The sequence below is a fragment of the Propithecus coquereli genome, unplaced genomic scaffold (assembly GCF_000956105.1).
Source record: "Propithecus coquereli isolate 6110/MARCELLA unplaced genomic scaffold, Pcoq_1.0 Scaffold474, whole genome shotgun sequence".
Lineage (NCBI taxonomy): Eukaryota > Metazoa > Chordata > Mammalia > Primates > Indriidae > Propithecus > Propithecus coquereli.
The window spans coordinates 351,133-375,478 of NW_012150552.1; the positions used below are offsets into that span (position 1 = coordinate 351,133).

General features: G+C 42.4%; 1 protein-coding gene across 2 annotated transcripts in view; it reads right to left on the minus strand.

The window, feature by feature from the left end:
- The window catches only part of FLRT2 (fibronectin leucine rich transmembrane protein 2), an 89,028-nt gene extending 65,323 nt beyond the window's left edge, over nucleotides 1-23,705 (minus strand). Inside the window, exon 1 of one of the 2 annotated variants that reach the window (XM_012655368.1) lies at nucleotides 23,339-23,705. The gene's annotated coding sequence lies outside the window, so the exon portion shown is untranslated. Of the gene's footprint in view, nucleotides 1-23,317 lie in introns of both variants that reach the window. The other variant, XM_012655369.1, reaches the window with a different exon arrangement.
- Between the last annotated feature and the right edge of the window lie 641 nt (nucleotides 23,706-24,346).

Consider the following 24,346-nt stretch of genomic DNA (forward strand, 5'->3'; position numbering starts at 1 on the left):
AGTAAATTTCTTAATTATATGCCTTCTATCCATATTATCCTAACGTCTCATTGCCAGAAAATAGAAACATGTATACATCTTAATGTTTATTTCTTCCTCCAGTTCTTAAAAAGTGTTTTCTAGTTTTTAACAGTAGGCTTTCTTCCAATTTTCTTCTTTCCTTACCAGATCCATTTTAAGATTTCAGATAGGGAAGAAACAGTTACAGTGCTGATCTGTAACATCTTCTAGGAATTTAGGCATATTCTAACGTACTAACTAGTTCATTTCTGAATGTACAGCAAGACTATTGGGACTGCTAACCTCCTTGGGCCCTGAAGGTCAGGATCTGAGTCTACCTGAGTCTACCGTGATATTTGAAGTGAAAAACTCACCTTCAATATGTTACCACCTTAGACTCTCCCTCTCTCCCTTCCATTAAAGATAGCTTTTCCACAAATAGTAAAATCAAATTTTTAACTTACATACCAAGTCTTTAAGGATCAAAATTACATTACCAGAATGATTCCTATCTCTATTAGGCATTATTAGATTATGTTATAGGTCTTTAACCTACATCAGTGCGTTTGGGCATGTGATACACACCCAACGTTGAGGACATGGGATAGTGGCATGTGACAGATGCTACCCCGACCCTGCAGGACAGCCAACCACCACCTTCAGCCACAGGGGAAAGGGACCTCAGAGTCGTCCCTTAATGGGCATCCTGTATTGATACCGAACTGTTCTCTCAACCAGGCTGAGTTTATTAAAATTCACAGCAGCAACTCTCTAATTTTACATTGAGAAAGGAATAACCAAAGAGAGGTAACCATGCCTTGGATTAGGCTAAAAATCACACTAATATTCACAATGCTAATTGTTTTGGTCAAAGCCAATGAATTAAATTTTACAAATAATAGGTCAGGTAGAAGCATCACAATTTAAGAAGGAAGCATTCTCAACGCTATCAGGTGAGCTGAATTTGTGGTCAGTTTTAATTGGAATGTCAGGTTTAATTGGAATGCCAGGATTCAAAAGAGGTACACAAACCACACAGAAGTGGTCTGATAGGATCCGAAAGTCATGTGTAGGCCACTGGCATTCTTGAAAAAAAAAAAGTGAAAATGTTGTACATCCTATACAACCCGAACTGCATGTCATAGATGGACTCGATGAAGCACATACTTCCACTCTGTAGTAAGGGCATTTGCAGCCTGTGACGGCTCACTGGCCAATGTTTATCTTCTACAATGTATTTTGCAAGATGTCAGTTTGTTAAATCCCTCAGGAAGACCACTAAACTAGCATTTAGAACTCTCTGGTATTTGGGACTTCAATAAATACTTGTTGATTGCTGGCTCAATCACGAATCTTTTTTTACTCGAATACAGGTGGCGTCCCGCAAAGTGTAATAAAGCCCTCTAATAAGGTAAGCTCTTTAAAAAAGAATAAAATATTTTCCCCTTTCTTCTACATGAAAACGAAAAGAGGAAGGAAGCTTTGCTTTATATTTCTGATGAGATTTTCTTTCCAATTTAAACCCTCAAAACCACATTTGACATGTATCTACCCTACCCTGTAAGCTAATGAACATAAAACTGAAATCTATTTTGGACAACTGCATCCAGCAAATAGCGGAGTTGAGTCTTAATGCACCCAAAACTCATTGATTAATGCTACTTCTTCAATAGCACGAAAACACTCTATCCTTCTCCTAAATTAAAATGCAGAACAAAAACTAACAACAACAACAAACTATTAATACTCGCCTGTTGGAGGTAAGCTGAAATCTGTTTCCCTTTCTCTTCTCCTTCAATCTTTCCTTCCCATCCTCCCTCTTTCCTTCAACAAATATTTGTTCAATCCTGACTAGATACCCCATCAGTGCTAAGATCTGGGGACAAAAATACAAATCCGACGTACATAGTCCCGGAGGGGTTCAACAAGGAAAATGATCCATAGATGATCCTAGTGGCATAGCACCACAGAGTCACAGAGCTCATGAATTACTGGGGGCAGGCATTTAAAAGTTGGCAAGTACTAAATACTCTGTTTGCATTCTAAAAAGATTTTTTCATCACATCTTGTCTTCATTCACATTTCTTGGCCAATAAACCTTTATAATGCACTATTCACTGAATCCTTTTGCTCTGTCTGAATACGGCAAAGAAGAGATGGGTGTGCGTTTCATAACAATGACTAATGCAGATACCCACAGAATCTTATCCGAATCAAAAGAGCCAATAGGTGAAAGGTGGCTGCTGTCTTTGGTACTTCCTGCCTTCTTCACTGTATCTGTTTTGCCTGAAAGTCTTTAATTCACAAAAATCCCATAGTTAAAATTCAACGTAGAAGTCATATGCTGAGTACTGCATGAAAAAAATACCATTACTCCTGCAGTTTTCTAAAACTAGATCCTGGATGTTAGGCTGGCAAATTTTTTAGAGACTTATCACAGTGGCAGAAGCATCAGATGTATGAGCAACAAGACTCATTATTTACAACAGCTTAAGTATCTCAGAAGGATTTCAGGAATAGCTCCCTCACATCAAAGGTGCCACAGTCAGCCTTTAAAATCCTGCCATCAACCCAAAGGTCCTCGCGTCTTACCTGTCTACACCAGAAAACCCTGTGCTATGACATAATCGTCAATGTTAGCATCCTCAAACAATTGCTGAGCCTCTAGAGGGACCACTTTTCTCTTTGAAGAGGCATGGGGGCATTCCAGAATTAGCCATGATGGCTCTGTCCTTTGGGGAGCTTTGATGGGAATGATTTAGGCTGCTGAGTTAGTAATACGGGAACACATTAACGTCGATCGCTTTCTGAAAACATCAGGGGTACTTAACATTTTTGAATAAGCCATGGTGGAAGACTGGCTGATATTTATTGAGCACTTTACTGCACCAGGCACTACATGAAATGCTTCCTGTGGATTACCTCAATTAATCCTCAGGGCAACTCTTTCAGGGGATTCTATTATTGCTAACCCCACTGTGCAGATGAGAAAAGTGAGGCTTATATAGGTTAAGTACCTTGCCAAGGTGACAGAGCTTGAAGCAGTGAAGGTAGCTACAAACCCATGAAGACTAAATCCAGGGCCAAGCTCCTAACCACAAACACCAGCTCCTTAGATTCTAAGAATCAGAGAATTATTACACTAGAACTGCCCAGCCTTGTATAGATAAGGAGACTGAGGCCGAAGGTTTAAGTAATTTGACAGAAGTCAAAGATATTTTAATGGCAGTACAAAAACCAGAATCCAGTACTGCTGCCTAGCCTCCTAGTGATCTTGTGTGTGTATCTCACATCACTTGTACAATTCAACTGATGGCATCAGTTGTTGATAAAATGTCCATTTGGTACACAGCTGAACAAAACAGAAAAAGATATGACCTTGAGCAGTTTATTTTCCTCTCTGGGAATCTAGAAGTAGGCATAATTGCACATGCCCTACCTACTATAGCAGATAAGGAAGTAAAATGATAACCAAAATGAAAAGTTTACGAAATAAAAGAAATATGAGTTACAAAAATGGAAAGGATTATGGAAAACAGTTCTCACCTTCAAGTTGCTCACTGCATAGCTACACTTTCTCACTAACTGAATGAAATCTTCAGTTATCTTAGTTGGCACCATTACAATCTTAAATAAAATAAATCTTTCAGGCGTTTCAGGGCAGAACCCCTCCACATATTCATCTATTCCATGCATCCACCTGTGCATGCATGCATTCATCCATCCATTTATTAAAGAACTTAGGATACAGTGGTAATTAGCCAAACACATAAAATACCAACAACAGGCTACAATCCTACTATGCCTAATGCTTTGCATAGCTTATTTCATTTAATTCTTTATAAGAACTCTATAAAGTATGAATATCTTCACTTTTACAGAAGAGTCTTAGATAAAATTTATAATTTGCCCAAGATTTCACGGTCGGGACGTCGTAGCTGGGATTCAAAGTCAGGCCCACTTAATTCCAGCATGGATCAACTATGCTGCGCCTGAGATTCCACCTACCTAGAGTCATGTTTGGATATGCCAAGGGCCGCAGGCACCACACCTCCCACCCCCTTCTATTAAACAGGACAAATGGAGGTGACACTTGAGCCTCTACTGCTACCATTTGGGCTTTAAGGAGAGAAATCCTGAGTGACATGAAGAAAGCAAGTATTTCACATTTTTAGGAATTCTCAATAAATACCCCTTGGAGAAAGGTTAAGAGCTATTGGACACAGAAAAGGAGATACTAGAGGGTTATTTCTACCAGTGGCATGCCTGTGCCTTTCTCAAGTTTCTCCCCCCTACAATTTGCTGATCTTTCCAGACAATCCTATTCTTTATGTCACTTCACTTATGATCAAATGGTCCTGCTTCCCACCTTGCATAGATACTAAGTACCACTCCTCCATCAGGGAGGTGCTCTTAATTCCAAACAGAAAAGGAAATGAGATTTGAAGTTTAAATCCCTTCACCTTCTTGTTAGGAGTTCTGATAAAAAGATGGAATCAGAATCATATCCAAACGACCAGTTAAATGAAATTAGGGATTTCTCACTAGATTTCATTATTTACAAGTCTCTCTGTCACTTAAGGGTAAAGAATTATCTGAATATGAATTTTTTCAGGGATCTATTTGTTATATGTTTTCCTGGAAATTCCATTAATGACTTAGCAATACAGAATCATGGAACAGGAGGGGGCAATGACAGGCCAACTTGTTTGCACACCTGCCACCAGAAGACCAAATTTAAGCTAAACCATCAGATTTATTCTTCTTATTTTAAGAATCTCTAATGAAGTAAATGCTACCATTTTCCCATGAAACCCCTTCCAGTTTTCCAAAGCGTGTTATGCAAGGAGATCAATCTTTCACACAAAAATACAATCAAGTATTAGTTCTAATATCCATTTGTTTTAGGGGAAAAAAAAATCCATCCTTCTTTATCTTCTCACATGAGTTTCCAGACCGTGGATAAGCTTTTAAATTGAAATCTAAGTAAAGACTAAACAACACTAACTTCTATCCAAGGACCAGAAGTCTCTATAATTCTGCATAACTGTAGAGTTTTGATATGGAAAACACCTTCATAACATATTAATATTATACAGATAAAAAAAACAGTCATTAGCTGATTATAATGCCATTGGTCATTCATGCTAAATGACATGTGTCTCATATCACACCATATTTTCTATACTGTGGTCTACAGTGAATTTATTTACTTGATTTGCCTTTTTTTGCTACCCTCTCTGTAATGGTTCTCATTTTGTTATTTACCTGTTTCCTAACAGACATTCCCTAAGGTTCTGTACGAGTAAATGTTCATTCTTAGAAGCTCTTGCTTGAGAATTCCACCTGGTGGAAACACTCAGAGCATTGTCCCCATAGAGTATATTGTGAATGTTGCTATTTTGTCATTTATAGTGACAAGCTTGAAAATAAGCAGAAAAATTCATTTTTTGCCTGTTGATAAACCAACTTTTTCTATAGGCAGGTGTTTATAAGAGCACTTTCTTTGGGTAATCCCTTTCTAATCATCCATCATACCCACTGTTTTTGAGGTAATGCAACTGCTGGAAAAATTCCCTTTTTCCCAGGAACAGAAGTGATTTTTAAGAGTTCTTCAACAATGAGTGTCCTAATTGAGATAGAGTGGTGACTACTTCTAGGGTATCTTATCCTCTTCCGGACCCCAGAAAGAAATATTGTTATAAAGAAATTTGGCAAGATGTACTGCTGCTCCACAGAGAAATCCTTTGGGGAAATGGTAACATGGTCTCACAGAACAGCCTTATCTATGCAGAAAAAAATAGCTATTTATAAGTCACAGCATTCATCCTATTTCAAGTTGGAGGGCAAACGGGAAGGGAGCTAAATGCATACTAGCACTTGAGTTGTGGCAGATATCACATAATCTGTTCATCAGAGTGATCCTCTGAGCATTGATTTTGCTCTACTCAAAAACTGAGGAAGTAGACACAAAGAGGAAGAAATATGCTGAAGTCATCCCAGCTGCTTCAGGCAGAACAGAGATTCAAATCCAGTCTGTCTGAATCCAAACTCCATGGCCTTCTCTCTACCCCCACCCTTCATCTTCATACAGCTCCCTTTTAAAAAGAACACAATTATGGAGATAATAAAAAGCATGCGATTATTGTATTTTTCAAAACATCCAGATGTCTTCAAAGATTCCAGCAAGCTGGAGACTATGGTTTTGCAATATTACAAGCATCTCTTTCAGTATAAACTACCACACCATTAATTTTAGCTATCAAGCTTCAGTTATAAGAATCCAATTCAACATAATCAAGTTCTAATGCCTCTGATTATTTCTATTTGCTCTTGCCTAGAGGCCTGGAAAGAGTACAGGTTTCACAAATATAAACAGAGGACTCATGATGCTGTTGGAATGTTCTACCTTCCTGTTTTCAAAGCAAGAGACTGCAGAGCTTTGAAAAAGTATTCCATGGAGAGAATAAAGGAAGCTTCTTCTTCTATTAGATAAATTTAAAATTCATATATATCAGAGTTATTCGTACAGACTTTGTAAATATCAATTTGCTCAATATTTAAATTTGATAGGAAGTAGCATACATGGGGTAGACAGACTGGTACTGGATGGAAGTTTCACAGAGGTGGGTTGGGGCCAGACACCCAAGTTCAATTCAACTCCTCAAACATTTATTCGGTAGCATCGCCCTTACCCTAAACGGGCACACCATAACATGATGAAGACAGAGCATCTGGTGACATTTCATACCACATTGAGACTACTATAAAGATAAAATTAAGGGCATATCCTAAATTTTGTCCCAAAAAGGAGAAGATTAACTTTAGAAAGATTAGAGAAAGCTTCAGAAAGAAGGACCTCGAGCGTTAAACTCAGTTTAGACTTGACTCTGTAAATGATGGGGAGTGATGTTACCAGCACAGGAATGAAGAAGAGTAATGTTACTGGTGTGCAGGTGAGGAGAGGAACGATGAAAGGGAGGGAGACATACATGGGCTTACCTACGATGGCCACAGCAGAACCGAGGTGAAAGGGCAAGAAGGACAGAATTTTTTTAAAAAAACGCATAAAACTAGTGATGGAAGAGATGAAGATAAGTGAAAGGGATTCATCAAAGGTGACCCAAAGTAGTGTTTCTAGGCAGCATATCTTGTTTAATAAAGAAATGTGAATTAAGCACGAGTAGGACTTTATTGAGAATGACTAGCTCATTCTAAAACATACCGACACTGAAGTCCAGCAAAAAATCCAATCGAGTTCAACACTCGGACTGGGGTGGGAAGAGGGACACCGTGCCACGGGCTGGTCACTTACAGATGCATGGGGTCCAGAGAAGCCAAGCAGCCATTTCCAGCAGCAGCAACACTGGAATGTTCAGGTTTCTTTTACAGGCCCTGATCATTTTTCAGTTGCAAATTGCAGGAAGCAAATATGTTGGTTCTACCCAATTCAGCTAGATTTGCACATTCATAGATAGACACATGGCAGAATTCACCAGGGGGCCAAACACAGCTGGTTCTGTCATGTGGCAATGGGGCTGGCTGGTTGCGGAGTCATTCACCAAACTGCTACCACACCTAGATAGTACCTGATTTCATAAACAACCCCATCGATGAGCCCGTCTCCGCTGACCCAGGTCAGAAATAATCCACAGTCACCTCCCCACAGATCATGGGGACAGGGTAACAAAAGAACATAGAAAGAACAGAAGGGAAGTGAAGGAATTAAGGAACGGATCACTTACTTTAAACAGTATTAATAATATCTACATGGAAATACCATGAACAAATAATGGTCTTAATTACAATCTCGGAATTAAAAAAAAAAACAACTTTTATATATGCAGAGATAAGTACATCAGCAGAAAGTGCAAAAAGTGAGGGACAGTTAAAAACCCAACTCGACAAGGTGAAGAGTTGCAAGCACACACTGTACTCATTTTCACATTATCAATGTGGAATAAGTCTTTCCCAGCCCATCTCTGCTCATTTTTTCACCCTATAAAACTCTACCATCTGAACAATTACATAGATTTCGAAAATGAGTGAATCAGAGCTATTTATAAAACAGTCAATTCTCCATTATTCCTAGGGTCTTTCAGAAGCTACACGCTTTATGCTATTATCTGCCCTCTGGTCATTCCATTGTCCATTATCACCTCCACAGGGAAAAAGAGGTGAATCTCAAATCAATCCATTTAACTATTTATTAGTAGTGCTGGTAAAAGGGTAAAGGGAAAAAGTGGAGAGTGTTCTCTACAATAAACGTAGCCTCTAATCATTAGGCACTTATCCACAAACTTTCCTAAGTATTGAAAATGTGCTAAAAGTTGCCATGCTTTGTTTTCAAATTAGCAATTCTCCACTACTCCTCTGTTACAGAAATACATCAAGAGACTCAAGAATCTCTTTCATTCAAAATGGCAAAGACTCAATAATGATTTCTTAGATAGTGAACTATTAGAAAAATCACATAGGGAAAGCTGGAAGCACTGGTTAGCAGCCACTGGTCAGTGAGCAATGTTCAATTTTAATCAACAGAACCTACTTTACAGTATTTAAATGTGACAACATACATGAATCACATAAGCAACACTCTAAATAAATATCATCTATGATCAATACTGTTATTATCATTGTTGTTGTTCTTTTAGTATTACTGATCCTCTCTGGATGAGAATATGGCCTTACTAATACTCAGTGTGATTCAAGAATTAGGAGAGCACATTGTTTCTCAACAGTCTCATAAATTAACATTAAAAGATCTGGGGTGGTGTTGTAAGTCCCCAGAACTAAAGGATAGTGGCTTATCAAAAATCATCTCAGGTGTTACACCATGTGTTTCCTGCTAGCATAGGAAGTATTACCAATGTATAGACAGCCCAGAGGAAACCAAGGGCCAAGGAAAGGATATATCAAAATATACTCCATCCTCTTCTACTGTTTTCAGCCACCGAAATTTTGTTTAAAATGGGGGAGAGGGGAACTGGGGTGTGTTTAATGTGTGCTCACAAACACACCACTTGCATGCAAGTCATCTCTGTCCATCAGTTGATAATCCACCATGGGAGTAGCAAAGTATTGCTAGAATCATCCTTTGGCCAAGAAGAAAGACCTAACGTCCAACTTCTATTATATAACCATCATGATCACACTAAACCATGCAAGTTTAGAATGTACTATAACCTTCTCATGCTCTTCTTTGCTGTATTCAATGAGCAAATCATGAAGACTAAGGTGGATTCTGTTTTGTGAAGGCAGAGTGATTAAGGAATTGTTAATATTTCTAGTCATCTTTCCTCTCCGGAAAGCCCTGGCTCCTCAGAGACCTCCATTAGGGAACAACGTGCCTAGGATAAAAATATACAAAATTGTTTAAAAAGAGCAAAAAATAAAATAGAGAGCAAGTGCACAAATTTTCACAAGTTCTTTGCTTTGCTCTTTCTAATTATGCCAAGACAGACACACAAAGTTAATGCTATGAGTTAAACTTCTCATTCTGTGGAAAACCACATCTGTGTGAATATCTATATAACCGACAGTTTTTCTCAATGCCAAGAAAGGCATACCATCAAGCAAAACTATTTCTTCTTTAAACAGATCGATCCAGTGTGGCATCTGAATTGCCTCATGTGTGGTTTAGAGAGCTTGATGCCAATCAGGTTGGGTTGACCAGCAACCATCTGCCTGACAAACTTGCTAAGAGTAAGGCAGAAAGGTGGTGATTATGTTAATATTCCCCGCCCTGCCATTGGGCAACCAATCTATGGGAATGAAAAAGTACTTCTAAGGAAGCAGCCACTCTCACTACATTATGAAGATCGTTTTGTCTTCCAGGATTGGCCAGTGCAATTATAAGTTTATTTATTCAATTACATTTCTGCAGAACCTAGTGCACCTTTGTTAGCATTAGGGAGACAGAATGAATGGGCCAAGGTTCCTGGGGCCTAATGGGAGAGACAGACATGTAAGTACACACATCTTAAAATACAACACAAACAGGGAACCAATAAAGGTTCAAACAAAATGTCGCAGAAGCCCAGGGACAGGAGTGATTAATTTTGATTGGGAGGGAAAGTGACATCCGTGTGGCTCTTAAAGGAAAAGACTTTGCCAAATGGAGAGTGAGAAGGACATGCTCTCTGTACCGGGTAAACAGCATGGTAAAGGCAGAGCATCAAGAGGGCCATGCCTTACCATCTCTGGAACAAGGGTGCAGGTTATGGGTGCTAAAGAATGAGGTCTGAGTGGTGGTTTGTGAGCCAGACTGTCATGGATCTCACATCATGACAAGTGTCAATGGGCTTTCTCCAGAGGGGCAGGGGATCCAAGAGGTAGGTAATTACTAAAGACTATGATGTAATTTTTTTTTTTTTTTTAGGAAATTAATTCTGAAGACATCAAAAACTACATTAATGGTTTAGGGCACACTGATGGTGGGAAGAACACACAGGAGACTGGCTACCAAGAGGAAAGCCAGCCTTGATATCTGGCCACTCTGAAAATTCTTTTCTAGAAGACTGGAGTTAAATCGAGCGATATTTCCTGTGTAGCAATAAATGCACAAAAAACACACTCAGAAATTCACAAGTGACCCAGGAATCTGTATTTTTAACCAGCTCTTTTGGTTAATTCAGATAGAGGAGTCAAGTTCAAAAAAGGGTGACTATGGGCTAACCCATCGGACTTCTTTGTGAACAGGGATGAGGTCTTGTTTGGAAGGGTATATCACGAATGCCTCGTACAAAACTTAGCATGGTGCCTGGCACCCAGTAAGGACTCAGTCTTTGTCAAATCCTCAGTCACAAGCTCGTGACTCGAACAAATGTCTGCCTGGCATTCCTTCGGGACTCAGAGTTTATAAGAACAGAGTTTTAAATTCCATTGCTGTCAGCACTATTGGACTTGTTTTTTACCTATTTGGGTAAAGAAATACTTTTTTAAACTATTTCCCAAAGAATTTTAATCTCTCTTACATTTCCTAAAGTAGCAAAACAAGGTCTTATTGTTTTATGTTGGGTTGAACGTTGGTTCAGAAGCTACTTACTAAGATGTTAATAGCTTACAAAATACACTCTAGTGCCTGCTTCTCACTGCTCCAATTTGATTAATTATATGTGTATATATTACATTATATATTATGTGATCTTAACAGGAAAAGCTTGTGTGTTTGCCAGCGTGGAGGTCTGGGGCATGCCTAATGTCTTGTTAAATATAACTTTCTTACATCAATACATTTACAGATTTCTAGTGTTGGGCGGGGGGGAGCAACAAACCTCAACTATGGAATAAAATGTAGAAATTATACCATGTACACATGCAATTATAAGGATAAATGAAAACCAACACCAATATCACGTGTTTTGACCAGGTTGTCCGAGCACTGTATTTGTTTGCAAGCACCTGCAGCAGAATCAGTGAGAAGTTCCTTTACTTAAATTAATTGAAAATTACCTTCTGAAAGAAATATTTTCCCACTGAACTGATACTCCAATAGCATCATTCCGATTCTAACATCTATCATTATACAAGCAAGGTATAATCATTCTATAAGGACAGAATAAGCATTATGTAAGCATACCAATAATTTACGTGTTAATCTTCTACAATAAAATATTTTCATGATTCTACCAAGAGTCACGTGTGAAATGAATTACATGAAGCAAGTGTTTAATGGCACAGACATAGTAACCACAACTGACTGTGCTCGGTATCACAATCTAGACACAGGACTCCGTGCAAGCTGCAGGCATTGGTCATCGGTGGAAGGCTATATGTCCACGAGCAGGGATGCTTGGGGACAAACCTCTCAATTACCACAAAGGCTGTACTTTCAACGAACAAAAAAAGTCCAAGTTAGGCAGGACCCGGCTAACATCACTTTCTGATTCCCCAAACTGAGACATGTCCTCATTTCTCCCCTCCCCTACCCTCCCTGGGTCCCCTCTTATGCCGTCATCCTACACTACACACCACTAGCTTTAATAAGCTCATTGTGCCCCTGTGTGAAATGCTAATTTCCTCCGCTGTCCTTTTCATGCTTTGTTACATGCACAAAGAATGAAATTTTATTTTGCAGAAAAGGCTGTATCATGTTTAAGGAATCAAAAGCCTTGGGGATTCCAGAAAAATGGCAAAAATATTTGTAAGAAAATAAGGGTCACATAACGGAATCATTGTCATTTCGGAGACAGAAGGATTGACAGTCAGCATTTATTAAGCTTCTACTATGTGCCAGAACAGTTAGACACTTAACACAATTATCTCAATCCTCAGAAGAATAACTCAGTGAATAGAAAGTCTTTTCCCCCATTTTCTACTTGAGGAGACAAAGACTAAAAGACATTTGGAAATCTGGCCAAGTCTACAAAATTAACAAGTGGCAGAGCCAGCACTGGAACTCAGCACTATCCCCCTCCAAATGCACAGCTCTTTTCACTAACACTATGCATTCCTGGCACACTTAGTCTTGACTGCACTGTCTTCAATCATGCATAAAATTGCAATGCAATTAGGTTCTGTGTCTCTTGCTCTCCTTACCAGCCTGGGTGGCCTCAAGGAGGGATCCTGCCTTACCTACCTTTGGTACATCTAGTCTTACTCTACACCTGGTACATGGTTAGGGCTAAAAACTGTCTCCTGAATGAACAAATAAACTTCTTCACCATCCAGTGTCTATACCTTCAGCCTCTACAAGAATATCTCCTTGATAAGGACCCAGACACTCACACAAAAATATATTTTCTGGTTGTATTTTATGCTTTTCTTCATTTACAGTTTCCCTAAGACCTATGGGGAAAAAAAAATCTCCAATTAAAAATTACTTGGGTTATCTCATTCCTTTATTTATCATATTGGGGACATATAGGCTAAATTAGCAGCACTACCTAACTTCAGAGTATAACAGGACTCCCTCCCCAGAGTAGCTAAGACTGAGATTTGTTTGCGCATTTCAAAGATACAAATACCTACTAACTTCCAGGCATGTATCTAGAGATTCTTCGCACTTTATTAGAATTCTTCAGAGTAGTAGCAAACATTTTCTTTCTTCAAATATTATTATTATATCTTTCAGAACTACCAGAACAAAAGGTACTCAGATTAATTTTTCCAAACACGAAAGTAATTTTTCATGTTAAAATACAGTTGTATGGTCACATACTTTACAACGGATTATTAAAATCCTGATCAACTTAAAAAAAAATAAGCAAGTGTCAGAACTCTGAAAAATAGCAAATCAGAAACAGAAAAGAACCTTGTTAGATACAGATTTCATGTTCAAATCACTGATAGAAATATTCATTTTGACCAAGAATCACAATCTAACCGTACATTTTGTAAATACGCATTTCACATAGGCATGTGTTTTCTGAAGCCTTCAATTAAGCAATGATAAAACAATTAAGAATTAACCTTCACAAAGGCCTAAATGCAATCAAATTAGCAAAGTGAAATAAACACGCTCACGCTTGGAACATTTAAAGTTAAAAGTACCTCAGATCCAACAACTGTAAAAATACAACTGAACAAAATATGCAAATAAATTAGAAAGAACTGTCCCACAGGGTTTAGTGACACTAACATCATCAAAATAAGGCCAAGCTTGGGAACGTATGTTGGCTTCCTAAATAAATCATGTCTTTTTATACACAGGTAATGGGTTAAAGAGGTTTGCCAAACTACTAAAAAGACAGTCTTTTGCACTAGCCTGCCTTATTTTGCAAAACAAAATCTTTAAAACGATCATTGCATATTCTATTAATGACGCTGTTTTTGCAAAAGGAACCTTGGATGGCTAAAGTATAAACTGTCAAAAAGAGAAACAACCTTACTTCAGGGAACATTGATTTTTTTTCCAAAAATGATCCTCAATTTTCAATTTCCAAAATCAAGCCAAGCTATTAAGGAAGCAAAGTTTGACCCTTGAACTCAATTCACCCTAATTATCCTTCATCCTTAAAAAGATACTTGCATCAACATAGAGCAAACCCACAAAAGGAGATAACCCATCATTAAATGAATGAACAAATGAGGCAGGGGCTACTAGACACTTTACTGGGTGCACAGTAGCACCAACAAGAGCAAAAGCTTCTAAAGGGCAGGGCATTCTGTCTTGGTTACCACCTTATTTATATAAAACTTAGTCTATCCTAGCACAAGACAGTCATGCAGTGACAAATGTTATCAATTTGAATAAGGCCTCTTTATGGGAATATAACACTGTATTGTTACCAAGGTATTTTCACACACATTAATCTTATTTGACCCTTCAACAACTCTGTTGAACTCTGCAGAGAGAAAATTAAGTCTCCAAGAGATTAAGTAATTCGTACAAGGTCGTACATTGAAAGGAGTGTGCTGATATGAAAATGAGGTTTTCTTTTCTTTCCTCTATTTTTCACTCCCCATCGTAGTCAAGGTGCCAAATGTTTACATCATAAAATTATATTCATTCAGAACAGGCAAAGTTGTATTCTACTATGTTGGAAAGAGAGTGACATGCTATTATTTTAAATCTAAATGTCTGTATGATTGCAACATTTTTTACTGTTTTAATTTTTAAAAAAACAACTCTTATCATTTTGGGTGGATTCGTAAAAAATGAAACTTCTAAACTGAATCTGGAGAATTCTATGTTTATGTGATATAATGTAAAACGTGCAGCCTTAGGTATCCCTTAACTCATTTCTGACTCTGTTTACCTAATCAGAAGCTAGGTAGGTAGGGCTTTCTTGTACCAACTCACAGAGGCTGTTGTGAGGAGTAAGTGAAATCCTGTAGGTGAGAACTGGAAAATGTGAGGGCCAGGGGTAACTGTGGCAGATATGAATGTGTTTTTAAACCAATCTTTAAAAGAGCTCCCTGGAACCTCTATGGCCAATATTTATCCACACTATTCCACTAACCTCTCACTTCCTCTTTAATATGCACAATGAATATTATAATTTCTTGCATTATTTCCTTCTTCTAAGTATTTGAGTTCATGTTTGGGAGCAAAGTGGGAGAAGAAATGATCACAGAGGCTGTTTAGATGCTGGATTCTGATGAAAGTGACACCCACAGGCAGCTGGGGCTAAGACTGACACCAGCATGTGAACCTATTTCAGGACCGATGTGCGTCTAATGTTTTCCATTCAGCCACATGACCTCTGCTGACTTCAATGGACAGTATATTTGTGAACCGATTTTAGGAACCATTGTTCTTTTACTCCCTGCTGAAGGTGGTTTCAGTGTTCTGAGGCCTAATAGCATCTATGAACTTTGAGACCTGATATTTTTTAGTGAGTTTAAATCCAAAAGCCCTCAGGTTCTTAAAGGGTTCAGATGGAAGATTCTTTTTATCCGTATCTTGAAAGCTCTAATAAAGAGAACTGAAATATAACAATATGATCTGTGAACTGAGGGGAACAGAAGACCTTTTTCCAAGTTTCTTGCACATTCCCTTAAAAGCAACCTGGGAAGAAAGTGGGGAAAATGCTCAGTTCTAATGAGCACCTAATGCTTAGTAGCGCCAGAGATTTATTTTGTGAATGCTTCAAAAAATGGCTAAGGTCTTTAACTATTAAACTTCCAGAAAAACTATGTCTTTATTAAGTATTAGCACCATAACTGACCAGTGTTTAAGAATCATGAATGTGGCCTTTGCCTTCCCAAATTATACAAGGATATTTTCTTTGACCTTCCCTTATTACAGATCTGTAACAACTACACTGCTTTGTTCAGGCGACTCAGGACACATGGCGCTGCCTGCTTTTCCAGAAACACATCCCACATTAAATTAAGTTAGAGGTGGTATTTGAAAAATAAATAAATAACGGAGTTCCAATTCACTGCAAATGATACAGGAGGCCAGTAAGTGGGAAGCCTGCAAGAAAAGGACTTCTTTTAGAAAGATGTTTTACAGGACTTTTTCTGCATCATTAACTCTTCTGGAATCCTGAACATAACATGATGAATTTCCCTAAAAAAGTAGCTACTGTTTAATTTTGAATCACTTCAAAGAGCCACAGTAGAAGGAATCAAAGAAAACCAAAAAGACCAGTAGATGCAAAATTCACCAAGGGGGGAAAAAAAAAGAAACCATGAAGGTTCTAACAGATTTTGACCATGTACTCAAAATACCGCTGATTATTTTGCTAATACAGTGTTTTACTGTTCCATGCGGCTGAAATAAGTCTCTGTATTCATCAGAACACAGGATATTTTTATTACAATATTTGTGTCATAGCTCTTAAAAAAGGAACATGCTTAAAACCTTGAAAAGAATCTCTGTCTTAAATGGTTCTTGCTGTGTGTTTGTGTGTGTGCATTTCACTATAATCAGATACTTAATTGGAAGTAGCTTATTACTGAAAAGAGTAAAAAAAAAAAATAGTTCTATCCTCAACATGTAGTTTTAGAAGAAAAACATAATTGCACAAAAGCAAAGAAATTTGGAGGGTGGAAAAGGCAAGAAAGTTGCCTGAGGTAGTATAATGGATGTTTAACTTTAATAATAATAATAACTCGTCTTAAAAAGTCTTTCACGTAAAACCTGCCCAAGGGAAAAGAAAGAAAACCTCCTAAAAATTCCATATCCCCAAATACCACTACATCAAAAACCATCTGGAAAATGTCAGATAATGGCACCCGCCCACCTAAGAAATTCAGTAAAGTTTGTCTTCAATTAGCATTTAGAATAATCAACTAAAATTGATATTTCTATTTGAAAACCCTCAGAAGACAAACCTGGATTAGGCATCAAATTTTAAAAGTCTCTTTAAAAGGTCCATCTGTTTATAAATACTCTTCTCACACTCTTTGATCTGTACCATAAGTTCACAGTCAAAGCACAGCTGAATTTAAAGACATACACACAGCTACCATGAAGTCTAGTTACCGCATATATATTCCGAGCTTGTCTCAAGTTTCCCTTGTTATGTAAGCACTTAGGAGCAATAAAATTTCACTTACATTCAGCACTATTGTGAGTCCTAAAACAATAGTCTACCTGACTGTACAATCCTTTCATTGGCAGTGGATAGGTCCAGTGTTTTATTTATGTTGATTATGTTGTCAATGCTATATGGAATAATCATTTAGTAGCTTCTCTATTAGCCCATAACATTTTTATTACTGTTATTAAATATCATTATCCATACTGAACTCTGTATCAGAAAAAATCGAATTAGAAAAACTGAAATATCCAGAAAGAACTAAGAGCAGGTGGGGTCCCCACCCCCAACATAACCTGCAGAGTCTGATTGGAAGGAAGAAAAACAATGAATATTCACTTCTCACAGATAGAGGTCACTAATGGACTGAATTTGAATCACCATGGCAGAAACCACAAAGTTATTAATGTAATCTCGTGAAAATGAACTTGAATTGAAATTAAAATAAAGATATCGAAAGATGATTATCTTCTGATCTGAAAAGAAAAATTACATCACCTTGACCTTTTGTGAATCTTCTAAACAGAGAGGAAAACCAAAAGCCTCACATCCCCTTACTGTTTTTTAACTTGAGACTCTCTGACACTGATGATCACAGAAGCAGTAATTTCTTCCTTGTAAAGTACAAAGCTGAAGAGTCAAACTAGATCAGACGTTCACACTGGGTCTCTACAGAATAAGGCTTCTGGACTTGTACGTACTCAGGCCTTTTCTTGAAACCACAGCTTCAAACTGGGAAAATATAAGGTTGCTTTAAGGAGATATGTCTAAATCCTAAATCAAACTCTCCAGCAGGCCAGAATATAAATGTAATGGGCATCGGAAAAGGTTCAAATTAGATCCAGCCGGTCAAAGTCAAACTCAGATACAATCACATAATCTGAAACCCAGCATACAGGAAAAGCCATGAGTGCCTTGGGGACTACAGGGGAGCCCAGCATGGTGTCATTTGGAAATCTACTTTCTTGTGTTAAAAGCATCCCCTGGAATTTCTAAAACTGCAATGAAACTACTGAAGTGTTAAGACATGGGCATTTAAAAAAAAAAAAAAAAAAAAACAGCATTCCTTCCATGCTAGGTATGTAATAGGTTCTGCTACAGCTAGCTGGATTTTTTTTACAATTTCTCGTACCTACTGGCAGAGAAATGGAATAATGTTTGAAATTTCATCTTCCAACCTTCTCCAGTCACAGAGATTTGCAACTCAACATGACAGTATGGTGTTGCACTGTCATCTATGATTATTAAAAATCCATAAATGGGTTAACCCTATCCTGTTCCTGGCTTTTGAGGAGGGGAGGAAGAAAAGTTCTATTTTCAGGAGCAATCATGTTGTGGGGAAATAAGCAACTTTTCATGGTATGTGTATTATCTACAGATTGGTTCTCTTCTAATATGGTGGTCTGTCCCATCATACGTATCTGGCTCATGTTGCTCAGTGATTAAATAAAAATAATAATCCAGTTCTAACACTTTAAGTACTGACCTAAAATTATATATTCACACTGCAACAACCAAATACATCCTTGGACAAATGCCAACCTGCATTCTATTTACCTCAAAATATTTTGGGGATCCTTTCACTGGAGATTTAATAAGGTCATGCCAGCTCAGTCTGCAGACAATATCGGTCTGATATGGAAGCTAGCCTTCATTTGGCTGGGAGAAATTAGACATAATAAATTTTTAGCAATAAGGCTGTGAGCGAGTGGCCATGCTCCAAAGCGCCCTGAAACCCTGCGTGATTAAAGAGCCTCCCAGCTGAGTGGGGAGCAATAGCTCCCATTTAGAAGAGGCTTTGCATAGCAAATGCAGCATGTAAAGAAATCTAATCAGCACCTTGCACTCCTGCGCGAGCATTTACACGGATTTGTGCCTTGCACTTGATTAGCTTACTGTAAGCTTTACAAGACATTCCCTTCACTAAAATTAATCAAAAGCTCTTGGAGGCTGATTTCCATTCACAAGGGAAGACAGGATGAGTTTCCAGGTGAATAAGTAATGATTATAATAAAGATAGCAGCAAACACTGAGCGGCTTAGAAACTCAAAACTCAGTTGGGGGAAAGGGGGCGTCAGGGAGTTGGGGCTGGAATCTTTTTGCTCCTGGAGCTAGCAGCAGCTATTTTCTTACGCAAAGTAAGGCTGCCACGCTGGGGAGACGTGACCGTCTTCTCTCCTCCGCTATCCCCCCACCTCAATGCACACGCGGCCACTCACTCCCCTGGCCCCACCGTGCATCAGGCCACCGATAAAAATTCGGCCTCTCTGCAACACCGCTAAACACGCACGCGCGCGCGCGGGCACGCGCGCACACACACATATACACACACACACACACACACACACACGCACACGGATAATCATGGCAAATTCACATCACCAATGGCTAACACGTTTCATCTCACCCCTCAATGAAAATGTGACTTCTAAAGTTCCTATTTTATGACGCCAAAAGAGGAAGGCGAGGGAGGACTCTGAGGATGTCAAAAGGGGAAAGGATAGTTTTCCCCCTTCGCTTGCAATTTTCACCTCCCAAATTTGCTTTCCTGCACCAGCTAAAGGAAGCGGCGAGTAGGCAGCGGGTTGAAAACATTTTTTTAAAATATGCTAGGTAGGGGTGAGAGAGTGAGAAGGTGGGGGTGAGCGAAATCCATGAATCATTTCTCTGGATTGAAGAATACTAAAAGCCCCTGAACTCACATTCCAAATTTCCAAAGAGCTACAAGACGAGGCACCAACTGGGGCTGAGGGCTCTCCTCCACTCCTGCGGGGATTCGCCTCCCTGCACAGCTATCCCTCTAACGTGACTGTGTATCTGCCAGCGCTCAGTACCCATCCCCGGGATCTTGAACTTCGCCTCCCTCTTACTTTCAGCCAGACCTAGCGAGCGCCACGAACAGCTAGCTCCTGGGGGGAGCAGGAGCCCACCGGAGGGGCATGGAGGGAGAGGGATGGGGGTGCGCATTACCTGCGAAGCTTCTCGAGGTCTCCTTCCAGCCCTGGTGGTAATCCCGCTCAGCTCCGCGCCCTCCCCCAGATCCAAACTTTTGCTCGGTCCTCCGGGTGCCGGCGGCGGTGGCGAAGGCGGTGGCTGCTGGGGCCGAACCCTGTCGCCCGCAGCGTCGGGGCTTTGGGGTGCGGAGGCCGGAGCCTCAGAGCGGTGCGCGCCTCCCCGCAGCCGGCTGGTGCCCGGGGGCCCCACTCGCCTCGCTCGCTCTCGCCTACTTCCCCCACGGAGCCGCGGCATCGTCCTCCCCCGTCCTCCGCCACCTCCGCCTCCAGGGCTCGGGCATGCCACTTTCTCTCGGCTCCGGCCGCCGCGGCCCCCGCCTCCTCTGCTCCTGTGCCTCCCCCTTTCCGCTTGGCCAAGCTAACGAACCCCGAAAGAAGTGGGGCGAGCGGGGAAGGCGGCGGAAAGCGGCCCCGCGACGCCGGGGCTCCTTGGAGACGAAGGACCCCGGGGATCGGCGGGAGAGCCAGGCGGGCTCAGTTCCGACGCGGGAGTGCTGACGGCGTGGAGCCGGGCGAGCGGCTCTGCGCGGGGGCGGGCGCGGGGCTCGCTCCAAGTGCTGCGCCCGCCCGGCGCGGGTCTGGAGGCTGCTCCGACCACACTGCTGCCTCAGTCCGACGCGGCCCGGCTAATGTAGGCGCCGCGGCCCCCACCCCCACCCCTCCTGACACCCCCGGGAGATGTTTACAGTAATGAATTCGCGGGATCGCCTCCGCCGCTCCCGCGCTCCTCCTCTCCCTGCGTCCCTCGCGCACTGGCGCGCTCCCCTTCTCGAGCCCTCTTTCTCTCCCTCCCTCCCGGAGTCCCTCCCACTTTTCTGGTTTAAAGAATGCTTGGGAGGCGCGGCTGCTACCCAAAGCTTTCCAAGAGGCAAAGTCAGACTCGGATTTTAACCCTGTCCTCTCTGAAGAGAATTGCAGAGCGCCCGGGCTGACACCGCGAATGCCACCCTGACCCTCCCTGCACCCCTTCTTTCTCTCTCTCTACCCTGGAGATGTTCTCCCTTACCTCCAGCTTTTAGGGATAATACCACCAGCGGAACCCAGAGAGGCGATCTCCTCATGTCTGCCTAATGCGCTTCCAGGCGGGAGGATCTTTTACTTAGACACTGAGAAATGATCGAAACGTGAGATTAAAGGGTAAAAATATAGCAAGCCTCTCAACCAAAATGGCGTTATTTCAAGTGCAGGCAACCCCCACGCCCCACCCCATCACTAGTTCCCTCATCCTGGACTTTCTTAAATAAGTTTAACTGGGGAAATAATCTAAAGTTTAATATGATTATTTTAAACACTCCCATTTTCTCCCCTCATCCCAGCTGCTGCTGGAAAGAGCGTTCTTTATTTCCCGATCGATTGCAGTCCACAACCAGAGATTCAGCTTCAAAGATTTAGGAAACAGGCTTGACAGCTAAAGAAGCCTAATTTGTAAACAGGTGACGTTTCCACTTCGCAATCTCTTTGCAAAGGTTAAAGAGTAATGTAAGAAAACCAGGTGCACGTCCCTTTATGACGGTTGGGGGGAGGTTCGGGTTTTCTCATTTCTTTTCATTGCTGCTCCTCCTGCCTCCAGTAAGTTGCTGTCATGTTTTAACAAGTCCGGAGAGAGGCTGAATCTGAACAGAAGAGGGAGAACGAGCCCGCGCCAAGCGCTGGGCTACTCTGAGACGCGCAGCCGCTAGGGCCCACGAGCTGGAACCGGCGTGTTTAAAACTTGCCCGGGACCAACTTCCTAGATCCCCTCAGTTCCTGGGGCAGAAGAGTTGGGCTGGGGCGGTGCCCGAGACCCGCTTAAGATGATTTCCGGACGCGCCCCAGGCGCGACCGCACTCCACGTCCTCAGTTCAAAACCTGAGTCACTTGGCATCACTTCCCCGATTGTTTTTATTTCCTTCGCATCCCTGTTGTGTCTACAGCCTGCAGGTACTTGAGCGCCTAAGACGCTCAAATGTTAAGACGACTTGGAGAAACGCCCGATTTGCCTCCCAAGCCACGCACGGGTCCACCCAGAAGCACGCCCTCGCGGAGACGCACGACGGCACACGCGCTCACACGCATGCACATACACACATATACACACGAGTAGCCCGTTCGTGCGCACGGGTCACTGTTCTTGCTGCATTATGTAAAGGTGGCTAAGAAAACGCATTGACTTGGATACACACAGCCCATCTCCTCTCCAAACACAGCGTGTGACTAATAAATGTCTGGGAGGGTGGGGAGCGCGGCTGGGGGCGCTAATCGGAGGGGAACAGACAGTAAGTGCCATCTTGCTGGGAGGTTCCAGGAGCAAAGTGCCAACGACGACTGTGGCGCTGGCCTCAGCCTCAACCCGCAACTGCCACTGGCCGGACGCCCCTAAGCTCCAGGAATTTCTCAGGCGTGAGGTGTGAGTCTAGCCTGCCCCAGTCTCCGTCTTCCCCTAAGGCTTCCTTTCCCTGGTTAATGCCCTCACAGCAACTCGGCGGCAACCTTGATCTTGAGCCCGATTACAATTGAGAAGTGACCGCGCCCGCGCTGAAAGCGAGGAGGCGAGCCCCATACCGGTCGGCGCGGCGGAGGGATCTTTCCAGGAGGTCTCGAGCCCCCCCAGAGACCGGGTGGCAGCTGACAAGGCCCTGCTCCAGTCACCCTCGAAGTCTCCTTGCCCAGGCGTTCAGTGCCTAGGGGAGTCATCCGCCCCCTCCCTGCGTCCCACGTACGCGGCTCAGGGAGGCAATCCCGTTTCATCCTTCCATGCTCCTAGCGCCTTCGCCACCCCCGCAGGCGCGCCAGGAAGGCGCGATGGCCTCAGTTCAGTGCCCGCCAGCTCCAGGAGGACTAGCGGGGCTGGAAAGCGGCTTGGTTTTGAAAAAGCACCCCCTCCTCCCAAGGAAAACGAATTATCATCCACTGCTTCTGCTTAGCCGCTAACCGATCCGGATTGCGGGCAGGGAACGGGCTGGTGCCTTTAAATACAACCTTGATAATAACTCTGGTGACATTAACAGCAGATGAGGCGAGGGGCTTGTTACTGATGGAAGTTAAGATTCATTCTAGGGAAGGGAGAAACTGGACTCCGGCAAGGTTAGGGGCTCTGGAACCCCCAATTTAGGATCCAACCTTGTAGCAGGCTAGCAAATTTGCGTTTTGATCCCGAGCTCAGTCACAAAACTCCTTAGAGCAGACGGATTTGACCTGCAGACAGACGTCCCTAAAGTCAGGGGAGAGCTAAGCTGCCTATTTTCTCTCTATGCGAAAGACAAAGCCTAGAGCACCCCACCCTGATGACCACCCCACGTTGGTTCAAAACAGAAAAAAAAAAATAATCTTCCCCCAAAGAGAGCGTGGTGCCCGCGCAGCGACAGCTCCGGCGGTTACTGGAAACTTCACCTGGCACAGCAGCCCCTTTACCTGGCGGCCGTGTCTTCTAGGCAATGGGCTCATCCGAATCCGACAGGGTCAGGGAGGTGGAAAGGGAAGAAGCTGACGCGGCAGCAGCGGGGCTCCCGGGGCATGGTATTGTTTTAGGGGTCGCCGTCGAGGTCCTTCTTGCCCATCGTTGAGAACTGCCGCCCTGGTCCCGGCGCTCGGTGGACACGGCGGCGGGCGCGGGGGTGTCGCCTCGCCGCTGGGCACCTGGGACGGAGGACCAGAGGCACCCCTCGGCGGGCGCGGCGATTGCCAGCACCGATGTTAACTCCGCGCGCTCCTTCCTCCGCGGCCACAATAGATGATGCCAAACTCGCAAGTGAAGGCGACAGGTTTCGAACGTACAACTAACTACGAGGTATCCAGCCTGAGAGAGTAAGCTGCTTTTCCCATCCCCCTCCTCTCCCTCCTACCAGGGAGGGGACTAACTTAACCCTGTGTGCGCCCTCCACTCCCTGGAGAAGCTGGAATCCACTAGGAAACCGCAGGCGGCGGCCGCCGGGACGCGAGCTTTGTTCACGTGCGTTTCCAGCGGGTGTGTTGCCGTCTAGGGGCACTCGCGTGGCAAGACGCCAGCGGCGGGCTTCCAGCGCCAGACTCAAGGATGGGAAGGAGCCCTAGCGTGTCATCCGGATCAGACGCAGCCCTCGGAATCTATTTTTTGCCTTCAGTTACCGGATTTATTGAAGTTGCCAGCGAAGTTGGTTTTTATTCCTCTCCTTCTCTGCCCTCCACCCCCGGTATTATTTCCTTTCCTAGCTGCGCTTTGAAGATTTGCAACTCGTCGCTCATTCTAGCTAGTTGTTTGACTGTGTTGCGTGTGCGGGACAAATTGTGGCGGTCACCCACCCACCCATGGTAAATGTAAATGAAACCACAAGAAAAGCTGCCTCCCACCCGCCCATCGAGTTCCCGAGTAAGCCTAATGACACAGATTCAAATAATTGAGACGAAGACACCACAACGGAAGATGGGTGGGGGGAGAAGAGG